Here is a 14,780-nt window from a genome sequence, read left to right as displayed (position 1 = left end):
ATATCTGCTATGCATTTACTGAATCAACCAAAATTCATTAAAAAATTATTTTATTAAATACTTGACTAGATTTTTTTTTCATTAACGAATAGTACAAAAACACGGAATAAGAGCGATAATCGTTGAATAAATAATTATTAATAATTTTCCAAATAGTTTGCGACAATTGCACGGATATTTGAAAGTGACAGAGCCAGTTGAAAATATGCCGACCACCGGCAGTATCCGTAATGAGGGTTTTAAAGGCGAATGAAATCGCCGACACTAACACTTAAGCTTCTAAAAAATTAAATTCTCTCGTAATGTGTAATGGCGAGCATCGTGGAAAACAGCCGGTGATAAAATTAGAGGCAAAGCCTCTCGAACGCTTGTAAAATTTTATTTTATTCGCCAGCCAGCAATTCAACTCGGACTATTCCTCCAGCTGTGTCTTGCTTGTAACATTCCCTATAAGCGTCCTCCTTTGCCATTCCGGTGCGTAGAATCCATGGAAACCGAGGAGTGTAAACACTCTTAAATAATAATTATCTACATCTATGATGTAAATCACGAACCCCTTTTTATGAAGGGGATTGATAACGCATACATTTGTAGGCAATTACAAATCGGCTTAATGTCATAATTTATAACAAAATATAGCAAACTATAATAAAGAAGTGTAATTAATCTTTCTTCAACGGAGAGATAAATTTCCCTAGAATAAAAATAATTACTAAGGAGTACAGTAAGATACATGAAATTGGCTTCAATTTGCTATTACCGCGGGGTTATTCGCTAGTAATTATGCTGCAGATAATGCATAATTAAAGCCTTTTTCCCCTCTAATGTAACTTTATTATCCCCGTATATCTCGTATGTGGAGTACAAAGAGAGTGAAATCTTCTAAATCTTTCAGACCACAATTTTCTTGTCTAGGAATACCGAAGCGTATCATCGCGTGCGCTCGGATCTTGTTTCTCGAGGAGAGAAACGAAACGATCCGATTTCACCCCACGTATAGGAAACCGATTGTGACTAGAATTGAAATAGAACGTCGCGAAAAGAGGCGGGAGGCGTTCTGTGACGTCGCGTCTTCGATTACGCCGTATGAGAGAAGATTTCCGGGGCCCGTACTACGTATCCAAGGCGTCGTTAGGGGAGTTAAGGGGGTAGCGGGCCACGTTAGCACGTTCACCTTCGCGCGAGGCTCAAATCCCTTACGACCGAAATCACGTCCGTGCGACGCGCGTGCATGCGGAGAGACGATGCATCGGTCTGCGCGCACGCTCACGCGGATTGCGGTCGGAGCGTTGCATAGACGCACCCCCTCTGCTCGCAACCCTTCCTCGTTCCACCGCTTTCTCACCATAGCGACCGCTCGAATACGTCTTCGCGCTAACGTGCACGGGACGTGCCCGTCGTCGGCGTACGTGAAACCGGAATCGCATTCACGTAAATACTCGGCAGTATAACGGGTGCGCGTATAAAGGAGAGCGTATATATGAGATATGAACGGAGTAAAAGCAGAGAGAAAGAGAGAGAGGGAAAGAGAGAGAGAGGCTGTAGATAGCAGGGTAATAGCGAGGAACCATCCGGCAGAAAATCTCTTCCGCTGAATATAGTTCGAGAGGGTATAGTAGACAGGGAGAGAGGGTGAGCATAATATAATGGATATACGCGCGAGCTATCACGCAATGCATACTAAGCTCTTCTGACCGTTCGCAAGTTGCTACGACCTTCGGTGCCGCTTTTTCCAGCCTCTTTCGCCTCGGATTAAGCCGCCGCGTCGCGCTGCGCCGCAGGTCGGATTGTCTTTCAGTTTTGTCGGGATCATCTTTGCGAGACACGTCGGGAAGACGTTTCTCCTCTTGTTCTTGCGACGATTCAGCTTTCTCCATTGCGGACAATCGCCGAGCACGAATCGTGAAATTGCATGCGGTGGTGGTGACGTTTTACCGGTATAATTTCGCGATATATAAATGTCAAGCAACTTTTAATGAGATGCGCCGACATCGTATATTTTATTAACCTTTGAAAGCTAAAGCGATACGCATCCTGCGAAATGGGAGATTACTCGCTCGTCGATAACATTCGCAATTTTATTGTAATCACTAAAGCATATCTCGTACATCGCGAGAATTTTAATATTTCGCGTCATGAAAAGTTAATCTGGTGTAATCACTCTACAGGCATCATCTACGCAAAATAAATACATATTATATATAATTGTAATAGAGATAAAAGGAAGTTGTCCGAAGTGTGCTGCGGTAAATCAATTAAATTAAAATAAAAAGATTTCAGTTTTAAAACTCGCTGAAAATAATAAATTGAAACTTACTAAATCTAGAATTTACGCAACATTGGTAATAATCGATGGAATGAAAAATCGTGGAAACGTTATTCAATCGTATGAATATCGCGACACGGCTGGCAGACTATAATACGCTAAATTTGTCGAATTGTCATTTGCGCATCGTCGCGTCACCCGGGCCCATTCTTTTGTCTATCGTTCGCGTTGTCTATCGAACGTTTCGTGCAATGGTATCGTTATCGCTCGTATCCAATTTCGCGATCCAACCGAAACGATGGATCATTAGGCACGAATTCGACCGTCGAGCCATAAGCAATTAACTACGTCACCCGTTAAGTACAGTCAGTTGGATAAATGTATTTTTGCCATATTTGTTGTAGCGAAAAAATGTTTTTTGTAATCATTATTATCTTTTCGTGCAAAGCGTAAATAAAAAATGATTTTAAAAATTTAGCTTCAGTGGTAAAGGTGAAATGGAGTATTTTATGAAAAATAATATGTTTCGTCACAAAACGAAGAATAATACAATTGATTAAAAGAATACGGATAATCAACGGATCAACGTCCGCTCAATGCACATAAAAAATATGGGTTAAAATTGACGAAAAGCCACCAGAAAGAGACGCTCTCATGGGCTTAAAATTAACCATGAAAACTGTAATGAATTAAATAATTACGCGCATTATCATAGCTGTTAATTTATGCGAAAATAATCCATAGGATAAAACTGTATTTGCTCGTGATAACATCGATAAATATTCATGAATCTTTGAGAATTATTCAAATCTGAAACAGGACGCTATTAACATTAATGCCGGTTACTCATAACCGTCTCCACGAGGAAAGAGCGTTGTCGAATCATTATTCTACCTCATTATCACTCTTAAATTCTTTACAGAGTTCCATGACAAAGTAACGCGAAGTCTGCTTGTTAATTCAATGGAAAATTATTTTTGCATTATATAATACTTTATACTATTGTGTTCACAAAATCGAACGTACTAGTAAAAAATAATAATAATAATAAAACATCACGATAAGTATCTCAATCACGACTCGTATTACATTTTGTTGAAAAAATTATCATTGAAATGCGATTGTATTAATTTGCTCGTATCTTTATAAAAATTTCTGAACGGTACCACGCCCTAAATTCAGAAAAATTAATCATGTCGAAAAAGGTGAATATATTCCATATTTTATTCTACTGTGCTTTCCATCCAGTCGACATCGCATAACTTGCAAACGGCGACCGCGTTTGCGAATTCGTCGAATACCGTCGATAAATTCGCGCGGCACACCGGAAAGCTGTAAATTCGATAAATGCCGCACGCTCTCGCAGGCCGACCAAAGCCGCGGCTCGGTCACCCAGTTCATTCGAAAAAATTAACGCTTAAGCCCGGCCGGATAAAACGCCGCTGAACGACCATTGATCCCCGTAAGCTCTTCAGTCGTGCTCCCTGATATCCGGCGCGGAATCGCGTGTGTATGCGGCGAGATTACACCCACGTCCATGCTACGTGCTCGCCACTTGGACGGGGTGGATCCTGACACGACGGACACGCGTACAGAGCGATTTAAAAAAAGAATCGAAAAATGCAGAGGATACGAACGAAAAATGACTAATTAATGCAGTTTCATATATTTCTACAGAAATATATAGATAATAATTAAAATTATTTCTCACACAGAGCCAGTTAGATATAAACTACGATACGTCATAACGAACAATATCTCATTTGAGATTGAACGCACACTTCTTGTGCATTCACATCAGTCGCTTAATTTAATCGAATCAATAAGCTTACATAGATCAGCTTACGTATAATCGGCTTCCAAACATGAATTGCTTAAGGCTGATTTGCGAATCTACGTTAACTTGACATTTTCCCCAAGTCCTATATGTTAAATTTTAAAATCTTGAATCATATTTTTGGATTATTCTGTATACGCGATCGGTAATTTCCGCGTCTCTCTTTATTCCAGGGCCGTGATCCCTGTACGATCGCGTACATTCTCGTTATCGGCGTGATATTTCAGTTAGCGAACAGTACGAAAGCGCTCTTGCAGGTGCAAAGCAAAAATCGAACGCAATCGTATAAATTTCGCGGCCATAAAGAAAGATTCGTTTGTGCGCGCTTAACGGTTTTAAATCGCGGCAGTTAACCGGGATTGCCACGTAAAACTAGGAAGTATGTTGTCGTTGATGGCTTTTATCGGGACATTGTTATCGATGATTGTCATCGAGCGGGAAAGAGAGGATTGCAAAAAAGATTCGTTTAGTGATTTTAAACGGAAACTCAGAAACAAATTGAATTTTTAAGAAATATGTACATATAATTTACATCGATAATGTCGCGAATTATTATTTCTGCCTGACTCGTATTCGCTGCCTTATTTTTCGTTATTGACTATAATTTCTGATAACGACAATAATCACATCATCGTTAAATCTCTGCTGAAAATAAATTATATAAAATTTGTAAAATTTATGCTCTCTCTTTCTCTCTATTTATCTATCTATCTCTCTCTCTCTCTCTCTCTCCCTCCTTCTCTCCCTGTCTTATTAATAAACGTGACATAATGTTGTGAATAATTATTCAAAGAAATTGATTCTCGAAACTGACTCATTGTCAATCTGATTGAGATTTTACTATAGTATTCTTCCTAATAACAAGGAACAAAGGCACAGTAGCTCGGATTAGAAATGTTCTACTGATGTCTATTGTGATGCAGGACAATAGATTAAGAGCAAAAAATACGGGGAGTTATCAGTATCGAGGCAAGAGGAATACATGATTGTTCCACGGCTCGATAATAAGACGGAACGTGCGATTGGCAAGGGATTTAATGCGAAAGAAATTCACCGATCAAAAGAACGTCCGATATTCTCTTTTAATGTCGCGGAAGAACGCTCTGAATCCAGCATGCCTTCTCTCCTTCTCTCTCTCTCTCTCTCTCTTGCTTCCTCTATCTCTCTCTTTTTCTTCCTCCTCTTTCCTCCTGTCTCGGTCTTTTTCTGTTTCGCTGTTCCGAATGCCCGATGTAGCCTACGCATAATTAAAGTCGTCGCGAACTTAGATTGGCGAGAATTGCGCATCCACTCTTTGGTGAGCGCGCGAGGAAATTGGTGCTTGCAGCTCCAGAGAAACTTCGGCGGGCTCTTTAATTGGGAGAGACGCTGCGCGAGATACCGGAAATGGAAATCGACCTTGAGAGCCGCGGATATGCTTAAAATTTCGTTAAAGCGCTGAAAGGAAAACCGCAGCTTCGCGTTTCGTCAGCCGCGTCGGAATCCATTTCTCGATCACTTCCAAGGATAATGTTCTCTTTCCACGTAAGACGGATTAACGAAGACCGATGGACAGATCGAGTTCTTGCAAGTCCATGTTTTTACCTACTGGGCACAGTATACTATATGGATCTATCTTTTATTTCTAATTTAACTTTCGGAAAATGTACACGATATCTTTTTCAAAGAAAAAAAAATTATTATATATCGATCATGAATTGAAAATATTAAAAGTAAAAAATTATTTTTAATAACGATATAAAATGTCATCCAATAATTCAGTGGAATTTCGAATAAAGGCAGCAACGTAGAAAATTATTGCACGTAGGTGCACTTTTCCAAGAAGAGTTTAATGAGCTCTTTTTGCAGCATTCCAACCCGAATCGACGGCAGTCGGGTACGCGTATTTTCGTTTAGATATAATAATTGAGTGAACGTGACGGGAATCTCTTCTCGGACGCTACGTATTATAGTGAGAACGATTTCCGTGAACGAGGACTTTTTAGCGGGACATTAACAGGAGAGGTGAATACGATTCGTCGATAGAAGGGGGACGGGAAAACGGGTAAAAAGCCGCAGGGGTAACTTCCACGGGATGGAAATAGCAGCACAGGCAGTGGAAGACGGCGGAGAATGTCGCACCTACGACTTCTAGAATCGTAAAATTTGAAATTGCCCCGGGGGCCATTTGCATGCCGCGTTTTGAGGGGACGGTTTGCCGCAAATTTATTCGTCCTCTCTCGTTTCGTGCCCCCATTTTTACCAGTCCTCCTTTTCCTACTTTCGGTCTTCGCACTGGTTTGCAAATAGAATGGGCTCAGTACTTTTAGAGAAACGGAAATGACCCTGAATTCAGAATCTATGAAGCAGACGAGAAGTTTGATTATCATGTATGAGTTCATAAATTTTAAAAAATTCATATCACACGTGTCTTTATTCATACACAAAAAAAGATAATTTTGTTAGGCAAAAATTTATAGAATAATAAAATGTACAAAATTTATAATATCTCTCTATGAAAAATATGTTTCATTAAATTATTTGTTATAAAAATTTTTGTATTAATTTTTGCTAAAGTAAATTTTGGACGAAGATAAGCTTTAATATCACGTTACGCGCGTGCATGTTGCTACAAGTTGTTTTAACGCAACGTTTGAGTTAAACGCGCGCACATTTCGCGGTCTAATTTTAATGTTTGTCAAGAAACACTAAACGCAACGTAATGATGCATTATTCTGCTACGTTAGACGTATAAGATCGCGGCTATGCGACGCGGTGAGTCTAAGTGGAAATTATTTTACGCTTAACAGACTCATTTCGTCAGCGAAGCTGCGATCCGTGAAATTCATCCTTCAAACGAGAGCCTTCACTCGTTTTCCTTACGTTACACTGACGCTGAATTATTCCCCAAATAGAAAGACGTTGCATCTATATTTTGTACACACAGAGAAAGAGTTTGGTGGGAAAAAGAAACAAAGAAAAGAACAAGTGACTTTTTGAGAACGAGGAACAAGAAAAGCGGGTCACGTCGATCGAGCAACATATGAGGAAACGGCGCGCATAGATATCATACGAGAATCGACAATATCACCTCGCGCCTTCGGCTGTTTTCTTATCTATAGAGCCGATCTGCAGGTGCAAGCGGCAGCAATCGCTTGAAAAGCCGATAGGAAGTTGCCACTATCGGCGACAACGACTACCGCCCATCGGCTGTACGATACGTGCCTTTATTGCCGTTAGATAACTCGTTTGAGACTTGCTTGGAGGATTGTTAGCGATCGTGCACGGCAATCTTTACGCTCGGACCGCGAGGCGAAAGCTTCAACCGTATCAATCTTATCGATTGCGATTTGAAACGAGATGTTGCCATTATATCTATGATCTCCTAATTATTGTATTAATATTTTTATTAGTATTAAATGTTTTAAATATATTATCTCGCAAATAGTCACTTGGCTTTCTTTAATAAACGATCACCTGGGGTGAATTTTACATTCCAATTAAAAGTCACTGCTTATACTAACTACAATTGTATATTATTGTTCCATAATTTATTAATATCTAAGGATTTTATGCATTTAGCTTTAATTAATATTTTCTTTCTCTGAGAAAGGGAAAAATTAAGAGTTTAGTTAATAAAACGTTTTTATATCGCGAATTTTTATTGGAATTGTAAAGAATTCGTAAAGAATTATTAGAAAAATAAATATATTATATAATAATATTTTATAGCAATTTAAAATAAGATTAAGAATATTTTGGGTGACTATTTTCAAGATAAAAAGTAAGGAGAAATGAAACAAAACAAATTCTCGATCAGTAACGAAAATTATTGTACTAAGTTTTATTTATTTATTTATTTATTTTGCTGCTGGAGTATAAAATCAGCCCAGGTGATTACTCCCAGGTTATAAATGAGCAATAGATACGCGATATGATAAAGTGATCTGATATGATAAACTGATCATGATTGACTGGTTTTTCTGCTTAAGACGGAATACGCTATAGTATAAGGATTGGCCAGAGTCGCAGTATCTGTCTGAAAATGATTTATACTATTGCGGTCAGCTTAATCCCAGACTTATTCTATATAATATCGATGAACTCGAAAAGGAATTTCGCGAGAGAAAATGGAAGATGTATCTTTTTCTGTAAGTTAAACGCATCAGGATATCTAAATTCATTACCGCTTGTTTCGCGAAGTTTAATTGAATCGCGGAGACGCGGCGGGGGGGTTCTCCGTAAATCCAAAGACAATGGCAGGTAAGGACATTAATACAAGATCTCCCCGCGAGGAACGAAGGAGATAAAGATTGCGAAGTCAGGAAATTAATAAGTGTCTATGCAAATATTTCACGCGCGCGCGGGCAAACCGCTTCTCGCGATTCGGTAATTAAATTTCTAGAGAAAGAGAAAACTGACGTCGAACGGCAGAAAGAGAGAAAGAGAGAGAGAGCAGCCTTCTTACTTAGAAGAAAGAATTATCAACGAGTTTTCGGAATGAAAGTTTCATGCGTAATTTGCGTGCGATAAAATCGCAACAATGATCGCATTGCGAATTTAGGAAAGCCAGAAATATTAATTCCGCGCAGTGGAAAACGTCATCCCGTTGCTTCTGCGACCTCTGCAATTATCCGAGCTCGATGTTTAAATTGCGAAAGTTGAGCGATACTCGCGACCCAAGTTCATTACGATTTTTCACAAAACTCGCAATCAGGTAAATAACTCGATTTCGACCGGCGCAAACTCTTATTGCCCGCGCCATACGATGCGAGTTCTCTTTAGCGTGGCTAACAGGAGTGAGAGATGAAATTACGAATTTATCGATTTAGTAGTTCAAAAACCGGTGGGTAAGACACATTCGCGCGTTTCGCAAGCTCGCCAAAACTGTAAAAAAAACTGGAAAAAAAAGACAGCGATAGAAAAAAGAACATCTCACTTTTCTGCGAAAATCAAGAAAATTTGTCAAATTCTTTTTCCTCGAGATGCATCTCTTTTGTATGCTCGATTTCTATTTTTGTACACAATGGCAAAATGTAATTAAAATACATATCAATCGCGATTTCTATCTCCCGATCAGATTTGTGACAGTCAATCTGACTGAATGATGTAGCCCGACTCAATCCAGAAGTGACAAAACCATTCATAGAAATTGAATACGTCAAGAGTGATACTGGTTAAACTTGCAATTTGATTTCTTCGTACACGCACATTCTACAAGGTTTCTTGAAAATGGAGCACATCTAGAGATATTCTCCATCAATTCTGAATAATTCGATTTCTTCGAGCGTTTCGCTCTACTTTTTATCGAGAATAACTGAGAGACAACAGCGCGATTAAAAAGTGAGGTCGCAATGCGAGTCAACGTCACTTCTTGAATTTGCGGCATGCCGCGCGAGTGTGTGAATTACTGGATACGTGTCGGTGGAGAACAATGACATTAGAACGTAAGGGAGAAGACGAGGGAAGGCTGTCAGATAGTAAAGCCACGATAGCCAGACCGACTCACTATGAGAGAGAACCTGTTACTCAATATATATATTATACATACACATACAAACATATATATTCTCTCTCTCTCTCCACCACTCTCCTCTCCCCCCTCTTTCTCTCTCTTTGCATATAACGCACCCCGTGTGCACAATGCAAGCGATTGCTTGCGACACAAATGCATGGCGTGCATACGTTCTCACTCGCTCGTTCGCTCGTGCACGAGCGAAGCGAGCACAGCGCGAAACGTCGAGCATAGCACGCTCGAATCGTATCTCAAACGGAAGGCGCGCAACGTGCATTGTTTCGCCCGAGCGGCAACGCCTGACGTCGCCGCGACGACATTTCCTTCGCACTTTAAACACCCGCATTGCTCTCTCTCTCTCTCTCTCTCCCCCCCTCTCTCCTTCCCCTTCTCTGGGTTTGCCTCTTCATTCCGGGTATACAGGGTGTTCTCGAGCGTCTGTTCTTCTTTTTTTCAAGAGTACCGAGAGCAAAGAATATCGATATCGGGTAAAATTTGAGTCATTGTAGGAACTCAAAAAATTTAGGTGAATTTTTTCATAGAAAAGGGTTCATAGAAAAGAAATGAAATCTTAACTTTCTTCTATGAACAATTCATTTAACATTACAAAGGCAATTTTCACGAAAAAAATATTTTTTAAACAAAATATATTTTCTTTTTTATCAAAACTCGTTTTTAAAATTACGTTATAATCTTGCTTAAAAAAGTAACAATTTTTACGATAATCAGTGAATATCTAAGTATACAACACATTTCCAATATATAAGTAAAAATGAAATATTTTCGATTCGTCGGGCGAAGCTATGAGTAGCCTAGTAACGAGTTTTCATTAAAAAAAAATTTCTTACACCTGGCGTTAACAGCAATAGCGACAGCAATATCCAAAGACTCAACTCGAAGCCGACGTCTCTCTTTACTTCCTGTTTGCCAGGGCCGGTCACCCCTTCCCGCCGTTTCGCAGCGTAATTTTATTTCTCCGATTTTAAGCGACGCTCGAGGCCCTAATTTCGTTAAATGAGTTGTTTGCTAACTCGGTTAAATTCGTGAGCAGCCAGCCAACCAGCCAGCCAGCCAAGCCAGCCAGCGAGCGAGCTATCTAGGCAGGAGGCAGCAGTCTAGCAGTCAGACAGGCATGCAGCTCTTCCCGGTCGGTCGTCGGTCGACCGACCAACCAGCACCGAACCGGTCGACGGGGTCTCGCACGGGTAATGGTTTGACATGGTTATTGACGTTTCAGGCCGAAATCTAATTATTTGATATACGTGCTTGTCTGCCGTCACTGCGGCATACAGATACGTCAACCATCAACGGTGCTCCTCCCGTTGACCCTCTCTTTCTCTCGCTCACCATCTCCCTGTCGTCACTCTCGCTAGCACTACCCGCTTCCTACGGCTAGTACATGCGGTCATAGCTGCACATGAGCAACAAATTGCCCAAGATGTACCAACACGCTGTTGCTAGATAATTAAGTTACAAATCATGAAGAATTCAAGAAAAATGCTTTTGCTAAACGCAAAAGATGTGGTTTAGATAAATTTTTATTACTTCTCTTTATTACTCACAAGGTGAATTTTTGAGAATCCCACACGTATCAGGTGTAAAATTTTTTCCACAACTTATGTTTTAATAAATTCTAGTGATAATGACAACCCTCTAACAATATATTCGAAAATCGATACACCCTCACGAGAGTCTGAAAAACTTTCACCTAAACACGACGCCGACAAACACTCGAATAGAGCCTATATATTAAGCACGACCAAAGTACAGTTAGTTAGCATCTGATCACAAGAGCGGTCGGTTGCACTACTCCATAACAGCGTTACGTTATAGGCTGGCTCGCAATACGCTTCCCTATCTATCGCTCCTTCTCCGTATACCCTTCCGCTTCCTCTCGACTCGTCTGCAAGGGTGAATCTCGAGGTAACCAACTATTGGGTAGCGACGGTAGTTCGGTATACGTGCACTATATGGCTTTCGCGCGCGCACTACGCGACAGTGTACTTAACATAATTACAGGATGCCGTAGCATTGTTCCACATCACGATGCCTTCGGGACAAACGATAATAAAGGTCGAACTTTGGTCACCAAACCAACCACCGATTTCCGGTTTAATTTACCTGCCTGCGATCGGCACGTTGCCTTTTCCCCTCCCCCTCTTTACACATACACACGCAATCTTTCTGTCCCCTACGCTTCCCCCCCCCCCTCTCTCTAAACAAAAGGTTAATGACCTAATCTTCTAAATCATCAAAATGAGATAGTCCATACATTCACAGCATTTATTTAATGCTAATTAAAACGAATTTTGCTTTATGCTCAAGGAAATTCTTCGGTCTTTTCATAATATAAGAACTTGTTCAAATTTTGAGAATAAGTTTATAATGAATATGTAGACATTCATTTTGTTCATATTTTTTGACCATAAGTCTCATTAAACTTGAAAACGTAATTTTCTACAATAGCATTGAATCTCATGAAAAGAAGAATTTTAAGTAATTTAAGAGCAAACAAAATTAAGAGTTTTGAAAAAATTTCTATTCATAAGAAAGAATAAAGTCTAAAGAACATTTCGGAATTAAAAAGATAAAGTTTTACCATATCACTTTTGCGTAAATATATAATAGAACAAATGTTCATAAATTATATAATTCTTTTTAAACATGACGTCACGCTAGTGAAAATATAATAAAACGATGCTAGTTACTCTATATAACTGTTTAAATCATTATTAAAAATAATTCTTCTTTAATTCAACTTTTTGCACGTCGATATTTATGTTAGAAAGATATTTAAATAATAAGTTATATAATTTTTATTGCTTAAATATACCGTTCGTTATTATTTTGAAAATAGCGATGCTTCTTTATTAAAATATATTATGAATGAAAAAACCTGCGACTCCTCTTCATTTTTTTTTAAGCTGGAGAAACTTTAAATACCACAACAACTGATTTTGTTAGTTTTGATTCCGAAATCAGAATTAGACGGCGAGTTTCGCGAGAGCGATGTATAAAGTTCGCATCTATTCGACACGAAATAAATCAATAGCGGAACTTTAGCTGTCCTTTATTCCAAAGTCGTTCATTACTACGATATACTTAGGTGCGCATCGTCATAGCCTAAGTTCGCAAATGAAGCACAAAGCCGCTGTCTCTTTGACGTCCCCACCTCTGTCTCTTTCTTTTATAATTTTAATCGTTATAACAGCAGATAATGTTTCGAACGAAAGACAGGTCGGCTCTTTACAGGCAGACGAACAGGTTCGCTCGAAATCGATCGCGCTTTTCATCGGCGATCCGGGAGATGAACCGGTCTTCGTCAAAGGACTTCGGGGAAGCGATCGGCCGGATTTTCAGGGAATATCGCGGCAACCTGGATCCATGGCGTCAGCTTTACGCGTATGGAAGTTTAACTGGTTAATGCAACGAAAAAAAAGAGAGCAAAAGAGAGAGAGAGGGAGAGAACGGGGAAGAAAGGGACGATGTACTTTACCGGGTGTCTCTTTCACTCCGACTCGCAACGCTATATTCCTCCACCGTTCTACGCTGACGTTTTTTCTCCCCCCCCCTCCGATATTTTGTCGTCTACTAATAGGAAGACCTGTCAATTGCGCTTTTCACAAAGCTCTCGTTCGGCGCTTATACAAAGAGCTTTTCCGCGGCGAAAGAGCGCGGATGCGCGCGACGCGGCGCGGCGCGTCGCGACGCGTCGCATGCACGCGTTTCCACACGCGTGCTTGCACATTGCATAGGCAGGAAGGACACCCGCGACATGTACACAAATACGCTCATGTTTGTACATATGCATGTGTACACACGTGAAAAAATACGCACGTACGGACACGCGCTCACGCGCAATAGCTCGTGATACAGGGATGGACTTTACGCTCTGATCGCCGCGTGTACCCATGCCCGCCTCCACAGGTCGTCTTTCAGGGAAGTAACATCGTAATTTCATTAGGTATCCCACTCACTGGCTCAGTCGCTCCCTTGTCCCTCTCCCTCTCTCTATCTCTCTTGTGTGCAACGTGCAAACAATGCTTGCCAATCTCTCTCTCTCTCTCTCTTTCTCTCTTGCCTTCCACTCTTTCCCCGAACCATCCCCGTGACCGTCATCGTCGTCATCGTCGCCGGCGACTAGCCTTACCCGTAAGCCAAGCTCGATAACGGACGACGAATAAATCGGGTGCACGTATCGAGTGCGCTTATTAACTCGGTTAACGCGGACGATTAGCGGTTGCTGACGGAATATTTAGCGGACGCAGCTTACAATAATTTCATGTCGCACGTTGCACTCTCGTAATATCATCGTAAGCGCTGATTAAACGCGAGCCGGCCGTAACGATCGCGATGCGATACGGCGACCGCGGTAATTTCGCTGGGAGTATTACGAGCGCAGTAATGGAATCGATAATAATTACACGGCCGTGAGAGCAGCGCAACGCGCCGTTGTCCTCCGGAGAGAGAGCCTTCTTTCAAAGGCTGCCCCATCAGCTTTATCCCTCGGATTGGCGGATTGCACGTGCAGGATGTTAAAACCGAACCGTGATTTCTTTTATACGGGACAGCCCATTTTTACCGGATTAACCGTTAACGGCAAAATCTTTGACGAATTCCGTACTTGTTTATTCCTTAGTGTTGAAGGAAATTAAAAAAGAAACCGATAAAAATGTTGGATGTGCAGGAAGGTTTGATTAAAATTAAATTGTATTACTTTTGAAACTATGTGAAAAGGAAGGTACGCCGTGTCTCTGCAATTAAATCGAATCTAAATAATTACGCGGAGTGTCAACAACTATACCTCATCATCTGCGCTACATTTCTGATCCGATTTTCAGTGTCACAAGCACGTATCAATCTCTCATATATAATGAGATGTTATTCAACTTGTATAATATCAACGTAATAATTCGTAATTCATGTATAAAAAAGAAACGCTGTTAACCTCAAGAGCGGAACATCTGTCACGGCTTTAAATTCATAAAGCATCAGATTATTTTTTCCTGCATCAGCTCCTTCTATATTTCCTCATCTATTCTTAAAACAAGATTATGCTGCAAATTCAATGCTCGCATTTTAATATTAGCTTCCTCGAATTATATATTTTATCATATTAGTTTTCGCAGTAGCAATTCTGTAAAGAAGTTCTCTGCTACACGAGAAATAATTTTGCCTCGCGA

This window comes from Solenopsis invicta, chromosome 5 (assembly GCF_016802725.1).
Source record: "Solenopsis invicta isolate M01_SB chromosome 5, UNIL_Sinv_3.0, whole genome shotgun sequence".
In the NCBI taxonomy this organism is placed as follows: Eukaryota; Metazoa; Arthropoda; class Insecta; order Hymenoptera; family Formicidae; genus Solenopsis; species Solenopsis invicta.
This window is presented reverse-complemented; position numbering follows the sequence as displayed.